This window comes from Amblyomma maculatum, chromosome 1 (genome assembly GCF_055883805.1).
Source record: "Amblyomma maculatum isolate TAMU_Amacu chromosome 1, ASM5588380v1, whole genome shotgun sequence".
In the NCBI taxonomy this organism is placed as follows: Eukaryota; Metazoa; Arthropoda; class Arachnida; order Ixodida; family Ixodidae; genus Amblyomma; species Amblyomma maculatum.
The window spans coordinates 309,741,832-309,769,571 of NC_139344.1; the positions used below are offsets into that span (position 1 = coordinate 309,741,832).

Below are 27,740 nucleotides of genomic sequence, written 5' to 3' on the forward strand. Positions count from 1 at the left end.
CGAAAGCTGGTGCTTCCCAGCGACTCCCAAAGCCCAGTCCGTCAGCCGCTTTTGAACGGCCGGGTCAGAACTGGACACCGCAGCCTCCCATCGCTTGAGGTCGGAGAGTTGCCAAGTGGCTGGAGGGTGGAATTCCGAGCATTTGATCATGATGTGTTCAAAATCAGCTTAGGGTGCACTGCTGGTCTCCTTCAAAAGCGCACTCCTCGAGACAAAGCCTTTGGCGACTAAGGCATGCACATCTATTGTTTCCGATGAAAATCGTTTCATTTAGGAAATGGAGAACTGAAAATGCATCATAGCCACTTCCCATACATGTAATGTTCACTCGAAGGTGTGTTCCTGATGCACTCTCATTCGCAATTCTCATGTGTGCCTAATTACATTGATTCAGGTAGAACGAGAGGGAGATGGTCACACGGTGCTGAACACGGGCAAAGGGGTGAAGCATCAGTTTGCAGGTCGAGCCAATGTTTCGACTAGTGGACTTGTCTTGATTAGAATGCAACATTTGTACAATAAACATGGACTTTCAGGAGACCACTTCGGCAGGCTTCCCGCCCAAGCATGCATAGTTACTAAAAGCACAAAGATTTAGTGCGCACAAGGGCCCCGAGTGAGAGAGAAGGCAGCAGCATCCGAGGAGGTTGGCCTGCACATGCTGCGCACGGGCAATGGGGCGTCACGCTCCCTACTAGTTATTTTTTTTATTTTTTTTACTCCATGCATCACTGCGTGCATGCTTTGTAAGCCTGTCTCAGAATGTGACTTGCCTCATGTGTTCCTATGTCAGACTTTGAAAAGTCAATGCATCTTGTTTCACTTATTTCATTAATTTTATCTTTAAGAAATTCATTCAATTCCTAAGAACAGTGTGTGATAAAATGAAGCCCCTCCCATTCGAAAGTAACAGGCAACACACAATAGTGATATGCTCCGCCCTAATCTTTATTTTTTTGTAAAGCAACACACACTTTACGCATACAGCATAGGTGTACTACGTGCAGAATACCGCTTCTAAGTGGTCACGACTCCTTCCGAGCGAAATCCTGAAATGCAAGACACTCCAGTCAGTGCACAACCCAACAGCAATGCAATGCAACCCACAAAACTGCTTCTCTTGTTGTTCAGCATGCCCACTCGGTTTAAACAAAATGCTTAGGACGCACTCTGCAATATAATGAAGAACACAACCTTGTGGGGGAGCACTTGGATAGAAAATGGCACCAGGGGTAGGAAACTTGCTAGTTTCGGCGTCACCTGGAGGAAACATATTTATAATTCTCTGTGCACGCATGCACTTGTCTAAGGTGCCAGCATCGGGAAGTATTCCTTTCTTGCTGGTGGTGGTTCAAATCGCACAAAGTTTATTTACAGGAAATTGGGTTTCTATGGACGTTTCCTACCCCTGATTCGTGACGACACAAGACGTATCAGTGAACATTGCGTGTGTGGTAAGATGTCCATGAGAAGCTATCTTCGGGATGCTACTTACGTGTCCTTCCGAATGTGCCATTGCATGAATTGCTCGAGCATTTAGCATGATATGTGTGCGTGCACGGAACAAGCCACAGGAAAGGAAAAACATTCCAATGGCGACCGTCCAGACTGCAACTGGGGCAGCCAATATCAGTATTTTTCGGCTGAGTGGGAGGTAATTTGCAATAACTGGTATGATTTTCAGCTGAAATAAGGTATGCTTCCTGTTTCCAAGCTTATATAAGCGTTGTGAGCATTCTTATGCCCCCCTGACAGCATGTAGGAAAAAGTCACCCTTGCCTGTGCACAGTGTAAGAACATTTGAGTCGCATTAACGGTGCCTCCCAGATATGAAAATCTATTACCAACTTGGAAGCTTCACCGCGACGTGGCGCTACTATGCAGGAAATTATGAGGCCCTGGAGATAGGGTCCTTGAAGAAAAGAGAAATGGAACTTAGACAAAAAATAAACACAAAATTAAACGATCAAACAGCGCAGATAGCAGCAGACATAGAGGAAGCAATAAAGAAAAGCCCCATAGAAGACTGGGATTATGATGAGGTAGAACTAGTCATAAGGAGAAAAATTAAAGAGGTTAAAGTAGAAAACCGCTGGAATGGAAAGTGGAAGCCATGGAGCTGTGGAATAAGGAAAGTCATTGAACAACGACGGGCAGCTTCAAGGGAACACCAAGAAGCAAAGAAAGCACAGGTATATCAGGAAGAAATAGACCAAAAATGGGAATCGTATCGACAAAAAAAAAAACGATGTACAGGCCCACGGCCAAAGTAAAATCAAGCAGTCTACCAATCGCTGGATGGCTGATATCCGCGATGCCACTAGAGGCGGACCAAGAAAATTCTGGAACCATATAAGCTGACTAGGTAAAAAGAATCAAAGAAAGCAGAAACGGATTCAAGATAAGGAGGGAAATTGTTCAAAGGGAGACAACACTGTGAACTACATTACACCAGTTATATAAGAGTCATTTAAGAGCGACGATAGGCTAATCTCAGCAGATCAGGGAGCAACACAAGATAGCCGGATACAAAGCAGCTTAGAACTGACCTATCTAAACTGAAAAAAGGCGGAAAAAAAATTCCTAAAAACATTCCGATCAAGCTGATTAATGATTGGTCCAAGAAGTAAGGAAATGTTAAAAGCTTTGGAAACAGTCATAACGAATAAGCAAATTCCGGACAGCTGGCAGCAGAGTAAAATGAATTTGATTTATAAAGAAAAAGGAGACAGGATGCACATAAAATCCTACAGGCCGATTACCATAACATCTCTTATGTACAGGTTAGCCATGCAGGCAGTGAAATTGAAGATGCAATCATGGGTAGAAAGTAAGAAGATGCTCGGAGAACTTCAGAACGGCTTTAGAAATGGTCGGCGCTTAGATGATAGCCTGTTTGTGCTTAATGAATGCATAGAAATAGCTAGAGCGGATAATAGACCCTTGTATTTGGCCTTATCACTTCCTATGCGAGGTGGCCCATGAACTGTTTTTTTATTTTTTGGTGTGCCAGGTGTGGTTCACTGTGCTGTTATTATACTTTTTCTTAGTCCTCTCTCCCTCTCTAATCTCTGACAAGACAAACAGCCAAAGCAATGTAAAGGCATATAACACAGGCTGACCTTAGCAACAACTTGGAACAGACTAGCAGCAAACAGAACGTAACACCTAGTCTGACCTAAAGTATTGACCTATTTTGACTTGCTAGATTCAAACGCTGAGTCTACCCCTTCGATGCGCTCAAGCAGTGCCCCTAATTTAGAGCTCAGATTAATGGGCATGACATTTGCACTCTCTATCTTGCGCATACACTTTTTGATCCTATAGGTTTACTCGATTTGGCTGAACTAGCTCTGCACTATGTATAGTTCAGAGCGCTACACCTGAATTAAACCTCAACTAGCTGAACTAGTGCTGCAAGCCATTTGCACGCTCTCGGCATGACTAGTGCAGAAAGTGCAGCCAAATCAAGTAGACCTTAGGTCTGTGCTGATAAATTCCTGAGCACTGGCCAGTAATGCCTTCAGGAAAGATTAATGGCACTAAAGGGCAGCCTTTTTATCCTTCAGCTTTTTTACTGCCTCCTGCCAATAGTTCATCAGTCTTTGCTAGAGCAATGCAGGGGCTCATTTTTAACATCTTGGCATAGGCCCTGTATCTAACACACTTGAAAAGCTTCCTAATGATTAACACCTTTAGCGTACAAACCCACAACACTTCAAGTATGATTTTGTATGCCGTAGGCCTGACAAGCTTGTAATTGACAAAGAGGCTTGAGAGTGCAAGTTTCCTAATGGGTAACAGGAGTTTGAGCTATCTGCTTTGTTTGTTGCTCTCATTTCTCTCTCCACCAGCAATAAAGACTGGGAGGAGGTGCTATGTCACATACACAGTGCATCTTTTTCTTTCTGCATTTAATTCCCTCCAATCACTTATTGTGACTCATACTAAATTTACTTGTGAACAATTATTTATTATGCTCCATGCTTTGCTCCCTTACAAAAATTTTGTGTATTAAGCCCAGTGCAAGATTCGTTTTATCTTTGCCCCAGTGCTGTGACACTGCTCCCGTGTTCTGCTAAATTTGATGGCGGAACATCGAGGCAGCCAGTTTGGAGCAGTTTTGGAGCAATGTTTCATTTTTGGATCAGGGAAAGCAGTGTGGAGCAGAATGGAGCAAATGCAGCAACACTTCTACCCCTGCTAAATTTCTTTTTTTAACTGCGCGTTGTAAGGCACTCAGACCTAGCTTCCCAGCTCTAGATACTCTGAGCATGTTAAAGATGGTCCAACTTGTCCGGGGTCCCCCGCTACCGCATTCCTCCAAGTCTCGAGTCGCATTGGGATGTCAAACTGAACAAACCAAGCTAATAGCATATGCATACACGGCATACCTTTATTTCTTGATAACACTGCCTCGGTGAAAGCCATGCGAAAGTATCAGTCTTTTCTGGTTTATAGTGTCATGAGAACATGGTGTAAAAAAAGTCCTCTGAGAATCAAAGCCATTTTACGCGTCGCCACAACATAGCCTGTAACGTCAACAAACATGCGTTCAGGCCAAATATCACACGGACTAACATTCAATCGGTCCACTGGGACGCAAGCACGTTTCGTTGATGCGAGCTGTAGAGAATTCATCTTTTACTCAGATCACCTTGGAAAGACACTCGCAAGGTGCTTCTTTTCCCAGCCGCTTTCCATTATAAACTGCTTTCTGGTAGGCCCCCAACCATGCTGAGCTGTGCACGGAGCAGATGAATGTCTTCTACCCTAGCATTGCTTGGAATGCACAGGAGATTTGTCCAGCCGTTGCCATGCGCGACAACAGCAAGAAACTACGGTTTAATGAATGCTACTTTGGACGCTGTGCTGCTTAGCGCTGCTCGAGATCGAGAAATGGGTCCAACAACATTGTGGGCTCACTCGAAGCCTCGAAGCGCTTCAAGGAAGCAGCGTGAAATCGGAGAGTTGCAATTGGAAAGCCTTATTGTTAGTACAGTAGAGAAATGTTTTTTACATAAAGATGGCTGTCCACTGTTGCAATGGTCACTTATTAAGGCAACAAACTGGGCTAAGCTACAATGGCTAGCTAATCAGTGGTGGTTCATTTTTGCACTGTGCAGCATGCGTCTTGACAAAAGTCGACACGCAAGTTTGTAACCGATACTGTGGCCGCGTTACATCCTTGTTGTGTCTGCCTTTAATAATACCTACTGCGTTTCAAACATTAAACATTTATTTCAGCCAAGCTGGGTACAAACTTCTATTAAAAATAATAATTCAGAAGAGACATTAAAGACTGCGTGAAGAAGTAGTTTGTAGTTGGACATTTTCTTCCTCGTCAAAGATACTGAGCTCATATGCACCATAACCTGATGAACTTCCTGGATGGCTTGTGCACCTAATTGGAGGGCTTATCTTGTGCGTCTGGTTTGTTTGCGTGGTTGATGAGAAAAGTTTGCATGAATTTTTCAGCAATTAAAGCACTGATTGCTTTGCGTAGCTGTCGTTAACACACTCTGAACAGTTTAGTACTGGTTTGCTTCAAGCCAACGCTCGACGAGCAGTTGACTTCAAGCGTATTGGTGCATGGCAAGTCCTTTGCCAAGCGGTAAAAAAAAAAGAAAATCTCTACTTTGTTCAAAAGAGCAAGAAACTTTGTCCTTGGGTAGCACAATCTGCTCCTGTTTTGGCCTTATAAGTTCCAGACATGGGCATCCTCCCGAGGGTGAACCCTCATGAGGGCGTCCTCACCCTCACCTTGTGAGGATTTGATTCAGTGAGGCGAGGGCGAGGGAGGATCGGCGCTGAAAAATTCGTGAGGACGAGGGAGGGAAAGATACAGAGTTCGAGGGGAGAGGGCAAACCTTCCACGAAAGGCGTAGTTTCTGTATAGTAAGAAAAAGCACGCGGCAACACGAAAGGCATGAGTGGCCACACACTTTCTCCTCCACTAGGGTTGTGTTGAATAGAAAACAGATGGAACGGGCCACAGGCGCTGCAGCAAAAAAAAAGCAGGAACGAAAGCCACAAAGTTGCTCCGGTGCTCGTGGTGAAGAATTCTAGTTAGAATAGAATAGAATAATAGAATAGAATAGAACAATTAGAAATTACGTGGCCTAAAATGGCGAGTTTTCGCACGGCAAAGTGGCCTTTTTCAAATTCAACTGAAGGCCAGCGTTGGCGAGACACGTGAAGGCATGGTTCAGGCGTAGAAAGTGAGAAGTCTCTAGAAAAAACTACAATATCATCTAGATAGCAGACAGGTCTGCCACTTGAGTCCACGGAGAACAGTGTCCATCAGGCACCCGAAAATAGCCGGGGCGTTGCAAAGGCCAAAGGGCATAACGTTGAACTCGTATAAGTCGTCGGGTGTTATAAACAGAGTTTTCGAGCGGTCACCATCAGCCATCGACACCTGGCAGTAGCCAGAGTGCAAATCCAACGAGGAGAAATAGTCGGCTCCCTGCAAGCAGTCCAGGGTGTCATAGATTCGTGGCAGAGGATAGACATCTTTTCGCGTATCTTATTTAACCTAGAATAATCGACACAAAACCGGGTGGGACCATCTTTCTTAGTGACCAAAACAACCGGAGAAGCCCAAGGACTGTTAGATGGCTGTATGACACCTGGCGAAGCATATCGTCCACATTATCAGCAATGACTTGGCGCTCAGAGGCCAACACGCGATAGGGACGCTAGCGCAAAGGTGAAGTCTGAGACCAAGACAAGTCCTCTTGTTGAAATATTTGCATGTGAACTAAGGCTTCCCCTCAACCCTTGTTTTCTTTGATACTGTGTAGCCATCTTCACCACATTCTACCCTGGTTACTTTGCGAGTACTTATGCACACTTGCAATACTCACACACTGGACATGCAGAAAAACATTCAAGAATGTGTGGAATTATTTAAAAGTAGCTGATGTGCAGAAAGGCATCACCTTTAATAGTATGTCTCAGGAAACATGAAAAACTGATGTTTGCCCTCCCTGGCTTTCTTGTATGGCTGATGGGCCTCGTCCTATCAAACTCCAATAGGTGTTTTACAGGTCACAGCCTTCACAGCATCCACGAATCATTCCTTGTAATTAATTGCCAAGCGTCCAAGAAAGCACACACTTGTGATTTCTGAGGTATATGCAAGGAAGGTTGCGTGCATAAGTTTTGTATGTCCAATCTACATTCACTATCACTTCACAGATCATTTAAGCTGCAGTTGACAAGGTGCTGCGTGAATATGTCTCTAAAATCATTCATTTGTTTTATTAATATCCTTTCCTTACTTCATTTTTACTCAGTATATATCATGTGCATAAAATATCCTAGAACTAAACTTGGGGCAAGACGGATGAAAGGCACGTGAAGGGCAATCAAGAGCTTAAATTTAAAAGATGGGTTCATGTAAGTTTCATTATAAGCACTGGCATAGATAGGCTGATGATTTCGTTTAATTCAAGTGCCCCTTAATTGTTTAACTCTTTTCTTACCGCGAGAAAATGGCCATTTTTCATAGGTCTCGGAAAATATTTTTTTGCCAGTACAAATAACATTGCAGCACACGTTTCCGCATACACGACTGCACATAATGAAATGCTCTTTCCAAAAACATGTTACAAAGCAAAATTTAGGGAACACAAAAAAACAAAAAATCGAAAAAATTAATTTTTGTGGCGAGTTGATAAAAATAAGACAGAAAAGGCACAACATTTACAGACACATTAATAATAAAAAAAATTTAGAATATACATTTTGAAGAGCGGTGACCCGAGAACACTGTGTGAACCCTGTGTAAAAAAAAAAAAAGAAACATCTGTACAGCGCCGTTCTCAGCTACATGAAAAAAATTACAGGTGGAAACAGCCTCATTTCTCGTGTCATGCGGGGAAGCAGTTCCTTGTTTTTCATGAAGCACCAAAACTGCTGCAAACTGGCTGTAAAGGCCGAGTATACATGTTGGACATGGTGCGGACCTTCAGGAATGCGTGGAATAAAACCACCAGGACTCAAGAGTCAAAACTCACCAGTGAATAGCTGGTGCCATTTTATGGTAATTATCACCACTCAACACTGTCAGATAATAAAGCCGACAATATGATTCAATATTTGACTTGCTGGAAGTCTCACAAAAATTTCATGTTAATGCTCATTACATGAGTGGCAGGTTTTTTCAAGCGCGGCCGCCACGCTCCCTTTCGCAGCAGCAACACATACACATTGGTTCTGAAAAGGTCCATCTAAAATCAGAACATCGCCAGAGCGGAAGAATTTAACCTGGTTCTACAAGTGCAGAGCCTATACTAACCACTGGGTGGTGCTAGCCGAAAGAAAAACGATTTCAACATGTCGAAATTGGCAATTTAAGGCCTCAATCATCAGTAACAAAAGAGTTAAGTATTAGTAATTAAGCTAATTCTGGATTCAGTGTGTATGTACAGTCATGAGGAATAACAAAGTTTGAGCATTCATTTATTGATTGTTTGACAAGAACAGATTATTTAGTTTTTTTAAAGAGGTTTCCTGTGGATGCATAATATCCGTAGGTCGCCATCATATTTAATAGAGAAATACCGATATTTTGTGCAAAACGTTTGTTCTCTCTCATATTGCTCATGACTGTACATGTAACTGCATTCATCATCATCATCATCATCAGCCTGATTATACCCACTGCAGGGCGAAGGCCTCTCCCATATTTCTCCACTTAACCCGGTTCTGTGCTAGCTGCATCCACTTGACCCCTGCGAACTTCTTAATCTCATCCGCCCACCTAACTTTCTGCCGCCCCCTGCTACGCTTTCCTTCCCTTGGAATCCAGTTTGTTACCCTCAGCGACCATCGGTTATCCTCTCTTCGCACTACGTGTCCTGCCCATGTCCATTTCTTCTTCTTAATTTCCACTAGAATGTCGGTAACGAGTTATTTCTCTGACCCACTCTGCACGCTTTCTATCTCTTAATGTTACCCCTACCATTTTTCGTTCCATAGCCCTCTGGGTTGTCCTCAACTTAAGTAGAACTCTCCTAGTTAGCCTCCACGTTTCAGCCCCATAGGTGAGTACAGGCAAGATGCAACTGTTGTATACTTTCCTCTTGAGCGATACCGGTAAGCTGCTAGTCATAATCTGCGAGTGCTTGCCAAATGCGCTCCATCCCAATCTTATTCTTCTTGTTATTTCCTTTTCATGGTCCGGATCTGCGGTTACTACCTGTCCTAAGTAGACATATTCGCCTACTACTTCCAGTATTTCGCTGCCTAATGTAAACTGCTGTTCCTTCGCGAGGCTGTATTGCATTCACTGCTGTCTTAATTGACGTGATCCACATGCAAGCATTTGACCAAATGATCGCTTAGCAAGCAAGCTTTATCACCGGCAAATTTCAGTTTAAGAATATATAAAAGAAAGGGTTGATCGTTAGTAGTCACAGATCTGCTGCCGACAAAGCAGGGACCCCTTTGGCGAACTGCACGAACGTGCTTATAATGCCTCCTTTCTTGGGGGGCCTGCTCCCAACCTTGTGTGCCAGCATGTGCATGTCGGGCACCACCACTGGCCTCATCACCTCTTTTCAAGGAACACTTTAGCCAGCTCTTCATTTGGAGGCTTTCTGGGAATAATTTCCCGAGCATAGATTCAAGGCAATGTAATGCTATTAGATTGAAATATGCCCCTTTTCTGCACGAGGAGAATATTTCCAACAAACCCGATCTTTACAAAACTCAATACTAAGGTCTAAAAACTAACATATGACCCTCAGGCATGTAAGCCATTACCAAGCACACATTCATACAAGTTCAAACTTTTGTCCTTACTAAAAATGATCAAAATATGGTCTTTAAAGACTCATAGTAGTCAACACCTGGTGCATAACTTTGTTCATTCGTGAAAGAAAAATATCACATAAAGCTGATGCAACACAGGAGCCTATGCATATGCCAGTTTTCTGATAAAACTTAAAAAGTCTGAAAAATTATCTACCTTCAGCGTTCTGAAACACGGTCATTTTTTTAAGATGTACTCTCTAACAGTAGTAAAGGCCCCGTGAGGAACAGAATAATATAAATCAACAAAACGTGCCACCAACACAAGACTGAAATTTTAGAAATTGGCAAACTTATCTCATTTTTTCGTTTGAAGCAGGTCTTGTACATGTTTCAACAAGTACAGACTTGGCTGCTTCTGCCACAACTCTTTTTAAATAAGTATAGTTCTGAAAGGCATATTTGGCTCGTGTATTTTTAAAGGAGTATAGACACATACATTTTCTGTTCCAGCATTTTTTCTTTAATCGATCCACAGTGGACCAATACAGGGGGAGTACAACCCAAAAAGCCCCAGTTCAGTTCAGGCGTTCAGTCGTGTCCGACTCTTCGTGACCCTATGGACCATGTCACGCCACGCTTTCCGGTCTCTCACTATCTTCTTAACATCACATAGCTTCATCTGCAATGCCTCGAGAATGCCATCTAACCATCGCGTTCGCTGCCTACCCCTTCTCCGGCGACCCTCAACCTTTCCCAACATCAAATCTTTCTCCAGCGACTCCTCTCTTCTCATCAGATGACCAAAGTAGCTGAGCTTTAACTTTAGAATTTGACCCTCCAATGAGCAGTCAGGGTTTATGGTCGACAATATCGACTGATTTGATCTTCTGGCAGTCCAAGGAACTCTTAAGAGTCTTCGCCAGCACCACAATTCAAACGCGTCAATTCTTCGGCGGTCAGCCTTTTTCACAGTCCAACTCTCGCATCCATACATCACAACTGGAAAGACCATAGCACGGGTTATACGGATCTTGGTTGGTAGACTAATGTCTCTGCTCTTTACTAGGCGGTCAAGGCTAACCATTGCTCTCTTTCCCAGAAGCAGGCGTCTCCTAATTTCATGGCTGCAGTCTCCTTCCGAGGTAATCTTGGCGCCCAAGAATAGAAAATCTGTCACAGCTTCCACTTCTTGTCCATTGATGCTCCAGGACTTGATAGGGCAAGACGCCATGATCTTCGTCTTTTTAATGTTTAGTTTAAGCCCAAACTTCTCACTCTCTTCTTGTACGCGCATCAGAAGTCTCTTGAGTTCCACTTCACTTTCTGCCATTAAAGTGGTATCATCCGCATATCTAAGGTTGTTGATACGTTTTCCAGCAATCTTCACTCCAGCTGAAGACTCGTCCAGACCGGCCTTCCTCATAATGCACTCTGCATATAGGTTAAATAGGCAGGGCGACAGTATGCAGCCTTGCCTCACCCCTTTCTCAATCGGAAACCAATCAGTAAGACCATGCCCAGTTCTGACTGTGGCCTCTTGCCCTTCATAAAGGTTCCTGAGGAGACAGATGAGGTGAATTGGAACTCCCATCTCTTGGAGAGCTTGCCACAATCTGCTGTGATCTACGCAGTCAAACGCTTTCGCATAATCAATAAAGCAGAAGTAAATGGGTTTCTGGAACTCTCTTGCTTTTTCCATGATCCAGCGAAGGTTGGCAATTTGGTCTCTAGTTCCTCTGCCCTTGCGAAACCCAGCTTGCACGTCCGGAAGCTCCCGATCCACATACTGCTGCAGCCTACCTTGCAGGATTTTTAACATCACCTTGCTAGCATGCGAAATAAGCGCGATCGTGCGGTAGTTGGAACAATCTTTGGCACTGCCTTTCTTTGGAATGGGGATGTAAACTGACCTCCTCCAATCCTGTGGCCACTGCAGGATTGTCCAAATCTTTTGACATTATGTATGCAGTGTGTTAACAGCGTCGTGGTTGAGGTTTTGAAGCAACTCAGCTGGAATACCATCAATTCCGCTAGCTTTGTTCTTAGCAAGGCTGGCTAAGGCCCATTCAACTTCACTCTTCAGGATGCCCGGCTCGAGATCAGAAATCACAACCGTCCTATGTTGGGTTTGCACATCCGGGTCCTTCTTGTACAGTTCTTCTGTGTATTCCTGCCACCTCTTCTTTATCTCTGAGGCTTCAGTGAGGTCCTTGCCTCGTTTGTCCTTTATCACGCCCAGCTTAGCACAGAAGCTTCCTTTGATATCTTTGATTGTCTTATACAGAGCTCTTGTGTTCCTTAATTGGCTGTTGTCCTCAACTGCTTGACACTGTATGTTCAGGAAGGCATTCTTATCTCTCCTTGCTATTTTCTGAAAATCCGCATTGAGAACCTTGTATCTTTCTCTTTCCCCCATACCTTTTGCCATCCTCCTTTCCTCAGCTATTTGCAAAGCCTCTTCAGATAACCAGTTTGCTTTTTTGCATTTCTTTTGCTTTGGAACTACCTTAGTAGCAACTTCTTGTATTATATCACGAACATCAGTCCACATCTCTTCGGGCTCTTTGTCTTCTAGATCTAATTCTTGAAATCGATTCCTCACTTCCACAGCATATTCTAATGGAATCTGATCCAGATCATACCTGAAAGGCCTTCTAGTTTTCTGCGCTTTCCTCAATCGAAGCTTAATTTTGGCAACAAGAAGCTGATGATCGGTGCCACAATCGGCCCCAGGCCTTGTTTTTACTGCTTGTATAGCGCTTCTCCATCTCTGCCGGCAAATAATATAATCGATCTGATTCCTGTACAGACCGTCCGGTGAAATCCATGTGTACAGGCGCCTCTTGTGCTGTTGAAAATGAGTATTCGCTATGGTCAGGTTGTTTTCTTGACAGAACTCTACTAGCCTCTGCCCAGCTTCATTTGGCTCACCAAGACCGAACTTGCCTGTAATTCCGGATATTTCTTCACTCCCGACCTTAGCATTCCAGTCTCCTATGAGAAAAACGACGTCTGATGATGGGGTGCGGTCTAAAAGGCATTGTAGGTCCGCATAAAACCTCTCAACGTCAGCTTCTTCAGCAGCAGTGGTCGGTGCATAGACTTGGATAACTGTTATGTTGAAAGGGTGACCTTGGATCCGAAGTGAAATCATTCGGTCGTTTTTGGGGTTGTACCCTAGCACTGCTTTGCCCATTCTTCTGTTTACTATGAGAGCGACCCCATTCCTTCTCTTGGATTCGTGCCCACAATAAAAGACATAATGGTCGCCAGCTCAATTAATTTATTATCAGTGCATTTATCAAGGCCAGTTTCTGTTTCGATCTCTCCGGGCACAAGCGCGCGATGACGTCAAAGATACGAGAATGCCACACGAGTGCCCCTTACTGGCAAGGTTGGTGATAGTGTAAACACAGAATCTGATGACGCATTCGGGTCGCGTTTTTCGTCTGCTTGCGGTCGCACGTCCAAGATAATATCGTCGTAGAGCAGTGCTTCAGCGTAGTATAATTACTGCTACGTTGTTTCGCCCAATAGCGTGGACGCTATTGACATTGCTGGGGCCTGCGACTCAAGCGACGAAAGCTTGGTGGGTTGACGCGCAGGAAATGTCAACTGGTAGGACATGTTGAACCGTGAAGATGCTGCTTTCTCAGTCCGATTGGCCAGCGCTGTGAGCCAAGCTGGCGTTTTAAAAAAATGTTTTTGTAATGGCGCCGTGGGATGTTACGAACCCTGATATAAAAACTTAACGACTGTTTATTCGGTTAACAGTGGTAGCGGACGAGCAAACTAGCGCCACACTCGTTTCCGAAGCGGAATGGAAAAGAAAAGTTTTCCAGCCGGGCAGCCTGTTTTTGTAGCCACTGTCGGTGACGCATGACTCGGGTGACGCAACGGTGGCGCTGTGTCTTATCGATAAGGCAGTCCAGCTGGGACGGATGATAACAAAACGGAGGCTGTGCGGAAATGTGCGCAGTGTGTGTCTCAACAACGCGATCAGCCACCGTAACCCGTAAGCTCTCTCGATGGCTCCCGTGCTCACGTGCCAATTGGTCTCGACGCAGCAGGGCTGCATGCCGCCGTCCAAGCATGGCACAGTCAAGGTAATCTGGGTGCGTAAAGCCGTAGCTGCTGCGATCGGCTCCCAAGTCATAGCGGCCTCATAGCCTCCGCTATCGGTAATCTAGCTATCGCGGATCGCTGTTTATTCGCTTACATAAATATTTGTACAAAGGACTATCAATCACGATTAAATTGCGAGGATTATTTGGCCAATACTGAGGTCCTGATAGAAGTAATTACAGTGATACAAACAAACTCTTTTTTTCCTCTACAGCTGCTGCCCGGTGCGACACATCTGACGTCTGCTAGCTCCGCTGCTGAAGGCGTCGTGCAAAGCAAGAAAATATTTTAAGAGATGGGCTTCCCAGCGTTTGCCCTTTCCGAAGAGCTGTCTGCTGCCGCTTCAATGTGAAACCAGCTAGGGCTAGAGACGTCTAGGGTAGGCGGGGAGCGACGCAGCTCGTTCCCAGCGCGCCATCGAGAGGCACTATTGCCGAAAACCCTGCACTTGTGCAGGCATGCTGTTGGGGCCAGAGTATAACAGGCAGTCTCCATATGTACACCGGAGAAGTAATTGTAACATGCACCAACAAAGAAGCCATCGAGTAAAGCGAGCAGAAGCGTAGAACTTTCTCAGGGCACGGCCAGAACTGGCGGCGGCGGTGCCGCTGTTCGAGTCCGGCCATGGCCAGAGGTGCAGGCACAGTGAGCTATCCTGTGTCGTCACTGCTCTTTGCTTTGCCAACTCTACGTCACAGTTGTTTGATGACATCATGTTGTTTGCCTATGTACACGTTTTCGTCACAGAGATGTCGCGGTCGATGGGATTTGAAAAACGGAGTAAATGCCTGGCTTGTTTTTAAAATCAAATTAAAATACCTTCACGGCAGCGTGCAATGTTGGGATTGCTTAGGGAGCATCTCTGTATAACCAGGAAAGCAATCATATTCCTTCCGACGCTTCAAAAGTTGGTGTCTATACTCCTTGAACAAAAAGAACACTTTCAAAGCATAGTTTTGCTTTGCTCAATCTGCTTACCAAGACCGGCCAAACAAAACTCCTCAGACAATTCACTCGCTCTGTTCTCAATTTTCCTTGCTGCTCTTTCTGAGAAATTCTCTTCAGACAGAACCACAAATCAGCCCTCTTTATTCGCTTGTAGAAGCCTCAAGCGGTTGTCCTTAAAGACCTTAAAGACAGTCCAGACAGTACACAGCCTCAACAAGGCACACTTCCCACTTCTCTTACCCAGCCTTACTGGCAATCAATTAATGCGGTGTCACTTGTGGTTGAAGTCCATACTTGGGTCCTTTCTGAAGAACAGATGAAACCACCACTATTCTTCCCATTCTTACTTCTTTCAGCATGCTTTCCGGCATGTAAGCCCAGCCTAGGTGACTGTTTATCAAGTGCGCCGAAAGGGTCGTGTATGAAATCCCCCCGTCGTGTGGCCACACGTGTTGGACAAACTGGGCACTTCATCAATCAGCGGATCAGGGAGCACAAAAGAAACTTTGAGCAAAACAAAGAAGGGCCAAATTTACCAAAGCATATAAAGTCTTGCCCGTCATGACCTTGTGAGCCATGTTTTTCTGGTATACGGGTACTACCAGAGCTAGTTCTTGCCCACATATCCACCTTTGCTGCGAACGCCACCATCATCCAACAGCAGTGCTGCCTTGCCGCTGCAAACACAGTCACATTAGCCGTCCCTGGCGCCACTGTCAGAAAACCATGCCAAAAATTTGTTTTTCTTGTGATAATAATAAGCCCTGGGAAAAGGAATTTCAAAAATGAATGCTTCTGGAGAAATGCTGACCCATACGGAGTTTCTGCATAGCAGCTGCCTCCACTGCAGAGCCTATCAGGTGTTCAAATGTACAGGGTCCTTCAAAATATGTGCGAACACGGCGAAGCGTTCGCACATATTCGCATATTCGCATATTCACACATATTCGAAGCGTTCGCATGCGCACATAGCGTGCGCATGCGCCATTGTTTCGATGCGCGACCGCGCCGGATGCGCTGACGCTCACGGAGCGCGGGCACGCTTCGCCGTGTTCGCACATATTTTGAAGGACCCTGTATGTTGCTAAGGCATCGTCGAAAATAATCATTGAAATGTCATGATCAAGTAGCCTAGGCCCACTACAGTGGTTAGGGCACTCAACTGTGTTGTGCAAGATAGAATCCTAGAGGAGAAAAACAAAGCGCCCATATGCTGTGCGATCAATGTGCGTTAAAGAACCCCAGATGGTCGCAATTTCCGGAGCCCTCTACTACGGCGTCTCTAACAGCCCAAGTCGCTTTTGGACGTTAAACCCTATAAACAAAACCATTTACTATAGCGCGCTGCTGATCAATTACAAAGGGCTGTACGCTGTGGCTTCGATGCGAAGCAATCTAGGCTTAGCGACAACTAGGGAAAATCAAGACGACCAGAGTGCCACCATCCACCGCGCTCGTAGGTTGCACTATTGCAGTAAGGTGCGGCATCCCGTGGTGTAAGCTTTATGAGCTTATCGTCTACTTTCATGATGCGGCTGGGGTCAGAGCTGGGCCTGACAAAAGCAGTACAAATGATGCTGTTAAGACGGGACGGAGAATGGGGTGCCTCGACATAGTGCTCCACACCCTATACTTTCACAGTTTTGTGGGGTTTTAATAGGGGGATAATTACATTTTCCCCGCTTAGTAGCAGCCGACAGTCAAAACCGCCGATCCCACCCAGTCATCGCGTGCGCTACCGAGTGCACACCGACCACTGTGGGCTGTGCTCTTGGGAACTAAGCAACAACAAGTGCTGACAACAAACAGGCATTTATTGCTGCAGTAACAACACCAGCTAGCAATAAAACACGCTAATGAATACAGGTCATCTGACTCACCAGCAAGGCTACAGGCGAATTTTTGCCCACGCTAGGACAGGTGATAAACTCCGAGGCCGAACAAGACGGGCAAGTGGGAAAGTCCCGCGAGGCTTCACCTCGCCGGCGACTGCGGAGTGCCACGAGGAGACGTCAACTCGCGTCCAGCTTGCTTTCCGGCGTGCGCAGGGGGGAAGACTCCCATGACTCCCCAGCTACCGGGATGCTGGCGCCATCTCTTGATAGTTAATGGTAACCACCCAATGCTGACGCCATTTCGCGATAACTAGAGTCACTATCGCAGGGGAAGCCGACTTTAAAGGGGAACGAGGGGAAATCGTTCCCCACATTCCCCCAACCTTAAATTGACCCACGCACCTGCAAGTACATGCTATGGAGATATCATGAACTTGCACTTGAGGCAGGACCTTCCAGCAGAGGTAGTACTAACGACGTCCTCGCAGACTTCCGCGGTGCGCCGACGGTAGCATGAAGGTCTCCGCAGGATGGCTGGCATGTCACGTGGGCTGCAGTGTCTGCAGCTCGGTACGCAGCGGGCCCAATCAAAAACTGCAGCCGGGAGTCCGTAGAGGTGGCGCCGCTGTTTGGATGGCAGATGCAGACGGCGTCAGAGAGAGTAGCGAGCCAGGTGCTGGCATGGCACAACACCAGGGATTGCGGGAAGTGGACCATGTGTCCACAGGGCCCATGAGTCCAGCTGAAAGCTGCAGGCCAGGATAGCAGTAACCAGATGTGACTGCCGACTGGTCTCGCCACGACTGCTCCAGGTGGATGCGCTGAACAGGATACAGGCAGCTCCGCCGCAGCAGGTAGCAGCGAGACGATTGTGCAGAGGCCAGTAAGCCGGGGTGGCTCCAGTGAACTTGCATAACTGCCAGAACGCTCTCCGCATGCCTTTAACGAAAGTCATGGGAGGGAGCACCGGCATCCGCCCGGGCCTCGTAGCTCCGTACAAAACTCGCTAGCAAAACGTGTCATGCAGCAGTAAAACGCAAAGTTCAAGTGAACAAAGCCCTTTCTTGAGTTGAATGAGACTGCTCAGTTCATGCGAGGATACTAAAAAAAAAAAAAAAAAAAAAAAAAACAAGTGGGCAGCAATGTGTTCCAGCTTTACAACACCAAGGACCCAGCGGTTGTCTCTTCTGGAGTGGTGCAGGCAGCTACGAAAGCCTTAGGAACAAAGACCACCTTCAAAAAAAGACAAGAGAGAGAGAGAAAATAAAGAAAACAACAACCCGGAAAAGGGTTATGCACACAGCCGCGAGGAGACATCAGCACAATGGGTTGGTCCTACTCCGCTCACTGCACGAAGCGGGTTTGCGGTCGGCGCCCACCTTCCCGGATGGTGTCTGAACGCCTGGTGCTGAGCTGCAATACCAGCAAGCTCATCATGGCACCCGTGGCCCCAGGCCACTCGACTCCCAGAGCCGCAAAAGAGACCGATGAGAAAACATGTACAGAAAACTCGGACCACCCACGCGACTTCCGTACTCACTCGCTACAGGTTTGGCGACTACGCGGGCGCTAGGCCTCGCGGTCCCTCGGTGTGAACCATGTAGTTTTCAAACTGAAGAAAATTCACCTCGCACTCAAGAAAGCATGCCGCAGGGCCTAGCAATCAAAATTGACTCTAGGCCTAGCACTTGTCGTGTCCGGACAAAGAACGTCCCTTGCCACGAACGAACAGTCGTTCAATGTTCCAAGAGCAGGCCCCACGTTGGGCTGCCAGATGTGGGGTTTTACTAGGAGGATAAATACGTTTCCCCCGCTTAGTCGCGGCTGACGGTCCAAACCGCCGACCCCACCCAGTGATCGAGTGCGCTACCTAGCGCACGCCGACCCCTGCGGGCCTTGCTCTTTGGAACAAAAAAACAACACGTGCTGACAACAAACAGGCATTTATTGCTGCAGTAACAACACCACCAGCTAGCAATAAAACACGCTAATGAATACTGGTCGTCTGACTCACCAGAAAGGCTACAGGCGAATGTTCGCCCATGCTAGGGCAGGGGATAAACTCTGAGGCCGGACAAGACGGGCAAGCGGGATAAGTCCCACGAGGCTTCACCTCGCCGGTGACTGCGGAGTGCTGCGAGGAGACGTCCGCTCGCGTCCAGTTCCCGATGCCGAAGAGAACTCACTTTCCGCGTGCGCAGGGGGGAAGGCTCCCGCGACTCCCCAGCTACAGCGACGCTGACGCCATCTCTCGGTAGTTAATGGTAACCACTAATGCTGACGCCATTTCACGATAGCTAGAGTCACTACCGCGGGGGAAAGCTGACTTTAAAGGGGAACGAGGGGAAATCGTTCCCCCAGTCTATAGGGAGTGCCACTAGAAGTCCAATATGGCTGCCCTTGAGATGATGCATGCTGTAAAGAACGGGGGAAGCCTTAAAGCGGTAAAGAAGAAATTGGGCATAGGCAAAAACCAGATGTATGCGATAAGGGACAAAGCAGGCAACGTCATCACTAATATGGACAAGATAGTCAAAATAGCCGAGGAGTTCTATACAGATCTCTACAGCAGCCAAAGTAGTCAGGACCGTAATGAGATTGGCGGTAGGGAAAAACAGTCAGATGTTCCACCAGTGACGAAGGACGAGGTCAAGAAAGCACTAGAAACTATGAAAAGGGGGAAATCAGCTGGAGAGGATCAGATAACTACAGATTTGCTGAAGGACGGGGGGGATATCGTGCTAGAAAAACTGGCCACCCTGTATACGCAGTGCCTGGTGTCATCGACGGTACCGGAACCATGGAAGAATGCAAACATTATTCTCATTCACAAGAAAGGGGACTCTAAGGACCTTAAAAATTACAGACCAATCAGCTTACTGTCTGTTACGTATAAGGTATTTACTAAGGTAATCGCTAATAGAATCAGGACAACCTTAGACTGCAATCAAGCAAAGGATCAAGCAGGATTTCGGAAACGGTACTCTACTATCGATCATATCCATACCATCAAACAGGTGATAGAAAAATGCTCGGAATATAACCAGCCCTTGTACATAGCATTCATTGATTACGAAAAAGCATTTGACTCAGTTGAAACCTCGGCGGTGATGCAGGCATTGCGAAATCAGGGGGTAGACGAGCCGTACGTGAAAGTGCTGGAAGATATATATAGTGGCTGCACAGCAACTATGGTTCTGCATAAAGAAAGTAACAAAATTCCCATAAAGAAAGGTGTTAGGCAAGGAGACACAATCTCCCCAGTACTATTCACAGCTTGTTTAGAGGAAGTATTCAGAGACTTGGAATGGGAGCAGTTAGGGATAAGGGTAGATGGAGAATACCTCAGTAATCTGCGATTTGCTGATGACATTGCCTTGCTAAGCAACTCGGGGGATGAACTGCAAATAATGATTGATGACCTAGACAGAAAAAGTAGAAAGGTAGGCTTGAAAATCAATATGCAGAAGACTAAGCTAATGTTCAACAGCCTCGGGAAGGAACAGCAGTTTACATTAGGTAGCGAAATCCTGGAAGTAGTAGGCGAATATGTCTACTTAGGACAGGTAGTAACCGCAGATCCGGACCATGAAAAGGAAATAACAAGAAGAATAAGATTGGGATGGAGCGCATTTGGCAAGCACTCGCAGATTATGACTAGCAGCTTACCGGTATCGCTCAAGAGGAAAGTATACAACAGTTGCATCTTGCCTGTACTCACCTATGGGGCTGAAACGTGGAGGCTAACCAAGAGAGTTCGACTTAAGTTGAGGACAACCCAGAGGGCTATGGAACGAAAAATGGTAGGTTTAACATTAAGAGATAGAAAGCGTGCAGAGTGGGTCATAGAAATAACTCAAGTTACCGACATTCTAGTGGAAATTAAGAAGAAGAAATGGACATGGGCAGGACATGTAGTGCGAAGAGAGGATAACCGATGGTCGCTGAGGGTAACAAACTGGATTCCAAGGGAAGGAAAGCGTAGCAGGGGGCGGCAGAAAGTTAGGTGGGCGGATGAGATTAAGAAGTTCGCAGGGGTCAAGTGGATGCAGCTAGCACAGAACCGGGTTAAGTGGAGAAATATGGGAGAGGCCTTCGCCCTGCAGTGGGTATAATCAGGCTGATGATGATGATGATGATGATGAGATGATCCGGCAGTCACACTACACGTGTTGTGCTGGTCTACACTTCCTGAAGCTGCATTAAGATATTTGTGCGAATGTTTTGTATCGCGAAAGTATGCACGGTATTGTCACTCAACATACAAGCCCTTTATTGTGAACAGGCATTGTAACGGTGCAATACAAAGGACCCCCTCAGGTGTGGCTGGTAGCCACACCCGAGACTACAGGTGAGGCTCAAAGGAAGTACCTTTGCAAGACAAATATGAACCACTTTTGCAGGCTGCGAGGTTCAAAACTGGGTTTGGGCCCACCAGGGATGGGGGGCGCAGCGGGGTTTACGGAGCTTCTTCCAAGCGCACACCCCTAGAAAAGCAGAGCGCCAGGCCAGGGGACGCTTGTACCTATTTTTACCGGCGGGTGAAATATCCGGCTGCTGACGGTGTTCTCCATGTTTAAACCAGTGTGGAAAAATGAGACCCATGAATAAACTCAGTAATAATAAGACAGCTCCACTGCTCGTACTGTCATTAAGGGGGTGTTTCTTTTTATCCCAATGCTTTTCACAGTGAGTAACAAAGTTGCTGTTACCCAGATATTGACTTATTGTCCTGCGCATGTAATCTAGAGGTAATGTGCGCAAGTTTATCCCGCCTTTGACCTCATATTTCAAACACCCAGTGTATATAAGATTCAACTACTTTTATGTTTTCTGCTTGTACTGTGTGCTCCACATGACCAAACGGAAATTGTATTATTAACGTGTTAGTAGAATTTATGTTGTTTGTTCCTTTTCAGAAGGTTCTTAAACCCTTCCTATCATGTAGTTGGGCGTGGAGGAGACCAGGAAGCGTACTTGAAGGTGATGTCAGTAGAGCATATATTTACAGCAAAACATATGTAGAGAGAGTAAAATTGGAAGCAGAAATTAATATACAAAAAGAAAAACTTTGCGTTACTTTGCTCATCGACCTAAATGGTTAGAGCCTAAGCAGAACCGTGGTACATGCCTACACATGGAGCCCCAGCTCAGATTGGACTCTCTTGAATCCCGTTTTACACACTCAAACAATGAAGACATATGGGCAGTCACTCTCAGCGGCCCCATTCATAGTATGCTAGATGGGCCCCATTGGTTGGTCTCAGCCTCTAATACAAATTACATTAAACAAAGAGTACACATTTCCCCGGTGAGGGTATCGAACCCTCTCCTGTAGGGCTCCCCACTTGCCTCACACACCACCGCTGCTAAATAAATCCTTTCCACAGATGCATTGGCAAGCGCCACCCGTGCTTACTTCTAAGAGCAATGGCATGGAAAGGAAAAGGCCACCCAGCCACTATGCTGGAGGCCCGGAGGAAAGGGAAGCTTCTGGCTTGCACGCTCCGAGAACAATATGTCGCATCAGCGGACAAGATAAAGCACGACTGCCTTTCACACTGCACAAAGTCACAGTGTAAAACAAAGGCTTAAGTGCCATTTGGGTGCTTGTTGGCTTGCATTAAAAGTGCTGCTTGACCGAACTACATGCTAAGAAGTTGGGAGATGCCGCACCAAGCTGGTGAAGCATGCATAGTTTGCAGGGTAGTACCGGAACACACATGAAAGCTGTCAAAGACGGCAGTCTACATTCTGCGCATCTTATGTTTTGAGACATGCTTCAGTGTGGGCAAGGTTGTGCGCCTCTTGTACTCGGCCACCAGTGTGCCAGATCAAAAAGCTCAGTTTGCGGCTTGTTCATCAGCTTACCACTTCATGTAAGTGCTGCTCGTGCACAGAACATGCAGCAGACGAGCTGCTACGCCGGTTGTCATTTGAGCAAGCCATTTACGAAGAAACGAGAATACTACTTTTAGGAATATCTGCAGCTTTGAGGTTTAGTCGCTTGACATATCCGGAGTAAGATGCAAGTGTTACAAAATTGGTGTCATGACCCCTTTAAGCTGTGCTGCGGGGTGTACAAATGTAAATGCACGCACCTTTAAGTTGTCCTTAGAATGATTCTTATATCTATGGTCCAATATTTGCTAGCTCTTGTGTGTTGCAATTGCCTTTTTTACAAGCTTTATTTGATGGTAGAGCTTTGTGTTTTGAGGTCTTGATATTATTCCAGGCACCTTGACCTCGTTTGTAGACACCTTTTACCTACTAAAAGTTTTGTTGTTACAAAAGCTCTGCTTGATTCTGTATTTTCGTTGTATTTTCTTTCTTTGCACGTGTATTTTGCTTGTCCATCAGCTCCTGCCAAAGACCTTACATAAGGTTGGCAGTACTTGTGAAATAAATTTGCAATACATTTCCTAGCAATAAGAACCTTCGTAACAGGGACCTCCAACAAGAAGCATGAAGTCCGCATGTGAAGACTGTGTATACCTTGGGACATGCTTAGGCTGTGCTCAACAGGTGCCTGAATGCAGGTTAGATACCATCATTGCTCCAGTAAAACCGTTCACCAATGCAGCCAGCTGAACGAGATATGGAAGAAGTGAAGGACAGTAACAGCTCAAATAGTTGAATGAGTAATAAATCAATGTAATAATACCAAGCCACATATTCATATTGCTGCCATGTTGTGTGAAAAAAAAGTATGAGTTCTGCAACTGGGTATGATTAAATTTTATCACTATCTCATGCCTACGTGGGCTTTGCATTTTTTTTTTTCTCTTTTGCTTTGCCTGTTTGCAACCAAATACCAATTGTCGCCTATGAGCAAGCTAGGACTTTCGTGACATCTCCGGCACTTTGCCTGAACATAAATGGTGGATTACGGTCTTCTTTCCTCCACACAATTGGTATGCTGGTCTCTTTTGTTGTGAAAAAATAAAATAGCGTGTTAAGGTGAGTGTGTCCAATACAAAAATGACAAAATTTTTTAATGAAATGTTTTTGGTGTTATCAGGTATAGCTTATTCAAGTATTCCCGTTTTCCGGTGCACTAACTTCATCCAGTCTTTAGAAGGAATCCTTTCCCTTGTGCCCCACTTGTGAAGCACACAAATCTGCTCTCTCATTTCCACGAATTAGGACGTTGCTCAGGACTGAGCACAATTTAATGTTATGTCCTCGTGTTGAGACTCTTCTTACACTGTACATTTACTTAATTATTTACTTGTACATAGAATCGGCCCAAAATGGACCAAGAAGGAGCGGTTTTGGTTTCCACACTCAAAGATGTTACAGCAAAAGGTCTTATCAATGAAAGTTTTAGTGAAAAATTCAAAACACTGCGGCAGCTGAAAGCAGATCCCTGGTGATTTGCAGGGAGAATTGCTTTTTACTGAAGCACACACCATATATAGAACAACATAAAACACTCCTGAAATAAAAATTAACAGTGTGCTTGAGGAAATCTTTTACTCCATAATGGGTTGCAGTGATAATGGTAGAGCTTCAGTACAGAGGCAGCAATTGAGTTTTATTCTTTCCAGTGCCAAATCAGAATTACACATCTTGGTTTCTTGGATGCTGGAGGTCTATGCAGTATAAGGCAAGATCTTTTCACCATTCGCAGCCGGTCGAGATGTTCCTCGAAACTAGCTGCGAAAATGACGGCATCGTCTAGGCACTCTAGACACGCTTGCCATTTCAATGCAGAGAGAATAGTGTCCATCATTCATTGTAAGGAAACGCTTTAAATTCATAAAAACCGTTGGGGGGTGACGTACACTTCCCTTTTGTCCACTTCTATCTGGTAGCCCTCTTAAGGTCAAGCAACAAGAAATATTTGGCATGGTGTAACCGGTCCAATGCTTCGTCAATGCGTGGCAGCGGGTATACATTGCATTTTGTCATCTAATTTAACTTTCGACAATAGACGCAGAAGCAAGGCGTTGTCTTTTTTCTTTACCAACACTACAGGCGAAGCCTAGGGGCTGGTAGACGGCTGCACTATGTCGTTGTTAAGCATTTCTTGCACCTGGTTTCAAACAGCCTCTCGTTCTGTTGACAAAACATGGTATGGGTGCTAGGATATAGGCTTAGCCTCTGCGTTGACCATAATGCGGCGCTTGGCTACTGGGGTGCGCCCGACTTTCGAAGACGTTACAAAGCATGCAACAAAATCGCGAAACAACTCTAGGAGTCGCCACTGCCCAACCACCGACAAATTGGTATTGATGTCTACAGTAGATAAAATGTCGGCTGCATCGCATCCTGCTGGCCAAGCCAGAGTACAGATGTTCGCTAGCCCAATAGAATCAGCGACATATGCGATGACCGTCCCTCTAGCAAAGTGCTGAAACTCTGTCCCGAAATTCGTAATAAAGAGTGTCGCACAACCGTCCCGAAAGCGAACAAGTCCTCTTGCAGTGCAGATCCCTTTCCCAAGAAGCAGGCTCATGTTCCTCTCTGCCATTACATCACATGATGAGTACTTTCTACCAAGACCATGATGCTGCACAATAACAGAACCATCACGTTGGGCATTGATTGGATCTCGCAATGGCTTGACTTGAGAAAACTTCACGCGTGATTTTAGCAAATCATCGCACTGTTAGCTTGTACGACGCCAAGTATGACGTCTCGCGAACAGTGGGGAAGACCAACAAAGTCGCCAACATACACAGATTCGTCAATTGCAACCCTCACAGTGCATCTGCCAGCAGGGGTAATGAGGTCTCCCCCCGCCATGTGATTCCGAGATTGAATAGTCCACCCCTGTATCAACTACCGCGGTAATAATAAAATTGTCGATAACTACCGGTATGTCCAAAGCTGCGCACCCAGGTTCTTCATTACATGGCCTCGTCTAATAGGTGTCATCTCGTAAGAAGCGTGATGGAGGATATTCTGCAGTTCACTTGTCAGCGGCCTCACCTCCACAGCTCACTGTTCCTAGTTTTCCCGATGACTCGGGGAGCAGGGACTCGGTGAGTGGCCAGTGTGGTTTGTGGAGTGACATGGGCTCGGGATAACAGGAAGACATCATGCAGAACTCGTAGTATGGGACATCTGTGAAATCCGCATGCACCAACAGGTACTCCTCAATTTCGCGTGGGCATTCACCACTCCGAGGACATGATGCACACGGATGAAAGCCACCAAGTCCAGAGCTGTGGTGTGGACAGTACCCTAACATGTGACCGGCCTCACCATAGTGGTAACGGAGGGGGCTGGTCGTCACGAGCCTTTCGAAATGGTGCGTTGGTTAGAAGAGAAGGACGACACAGACTTGGATCATGTGCAGGGGTGTCCACTCTGGGTCTGGGAGAGTCGTATCTATTATGCTGCTCGCTTGAATGAGGCACAGTGGTGTTCGCCCTTGGACCATTGTACCCGTTATGCTGCTGAAGCATAACGCCTGGTGGCAGTGGCTGCACAACAGGCACAGCCAGTTCAGGGAAAATTTGGCTAACTTCTTCAAGAATGACGGAAGCCTCGACGATGATGTCATACCCTGTAGCTGAATGCTCTTCTCTATCAAACAAACTCCCTTAAGGTATCAGCAGAACCATTGAAGCCGGAAGCAAAGACGGCCGGCAACATGGCAGACATGCCATGGTTATAGTTAATTAAATGGGGTTTTATGGTGCATAAGCAAATATGGCTATCATGTGCCAAACACAGGGTTAGATGTCTAGGTTACTATAGTTGGCATAAAAACTTGAATTTCTTGTGAAAAACGAACAAATGCATGTTCTCGTAAAAGTAGTCCTGGGTGAAATGGGATGCATTGGCTGTAAAAATGGGATGCATTGGCTGTAAAATAAGGTAAATTATTTTTTCCTCAGATCTTCGAGCTTTGTATATGCAATTAAAATACAGTGAGCTCCTCACCATAGGATTCATATAATGGTTTATCTTTCATTGTTAGTAAAAAATTATGCGTAAGATGTGTGTGGCCTATTGGCAGACTACATAAGACTACTTTGATGAAGCATTTCCATTCTCCCAATATTGGCTTAATAGAGTGCAGCATATTATTTGTTTCATTTCTCCAAGCTGCTTACCACTTGGCTCTTAGTTTGCTGTGCACTAATTTCATGTAATCTCTATATGGCATTTCATCTGTTTTATTTCCATGGTTCAAGCTCGTATCTGCCCTCTCATTATCCCTAATCCCAATGCGACTGCAGAAGAATTTTATAGAATTGTTTTGTGTTGCGACTATTACTATGTTATGTATAACGTTTCCTATCAGTGGCTCAACTGCACTTCCAGAGGTTATTGCAGTGAGCACTTAAGGGGGGACAAAGGTCTTAAAATGGGCGAACATAGGCAAAAAAACAATTTTGAGAAAATCGCACTTCGAAATGTTTGTACCTTCAAAATATTGTTACGTGGAAACTGGATGTATTTACAGTATATTTACAGCACAGTTAGAACTGGCACAGCAGCGAGCAGCAACACGGAACCAGTCCCACTTCTTCACCTTGTCCCTTCCGCGAGGCAAGAGGACACACTTGGTCGTCGTCATTGCATAGCAAGACCCCCCGGCGGTGTAAGCGTCGTCCCGATGCTAAACTAGTAAAGAAGGCATGAATTTGTATGGCTTCAGGCACGAAACATGGACAATGTCAGTAGTGGGGCGAGAGGAGGAGGACGCGGGCACAAGAGGGGCAAGTTCATACGTCACGTCAGTGACTTGGCGCACCACCCGATAAGGGCCACTGTAGGGGGACAAAAGTTTCTCCGAGAGACCAATGCGGCGTGCAGGAGACCACAAAAGAACCAAGGACCCAGGGTCATAGGTTACGTGGCGATGTCGCCTATCGTAGGCAGACTTCTGAGAAGTCTGAGAGGCGAGGAGCCGACTACGGGCTACTTGCACGCTTCAGTGGCTTGCGCAATGGCGTCACGTGCGTAGGTAGTTATGGGGCGGCCAGCAGGCGGAACCAACGTGTCCAAAGGTAAAGCGGGGTGCCTGTCAAGGAGCAGTAAGAAGGGTGAATAACCCGTCGTGTCGTGCTTAGAAGAGTTGTAAGCAAAGGTCACATATGGCAGCGC

The 27,740-nt window shown here is 45.9% G+C and overlaps 1 protein-coding gene across 2 annotated transcripts in view; it reads right to left on the reverse strand.

Moving 5' to 3' along the window:
* Nucleotides 1-927: 927 nt before the first annotated feature.
* LOC146207051 (HIG1 domain family member 2A) overlaps nucleotides 928-27,740 on the reverse strand; it is a 44,634-nt gene continuing 17,821 nt past the window's right edge. For both annotated transcript variants that reach the window (XM_084594754.1, XM_084594675.1), the window contains exon 3: nucleotides 928-1,049. The gene's annotated coding sequence lies outside the window, so the exon portion shown is untranslated. The remainder of the gene's footprint in view (nucleotides 1,050-27,740) is intronic.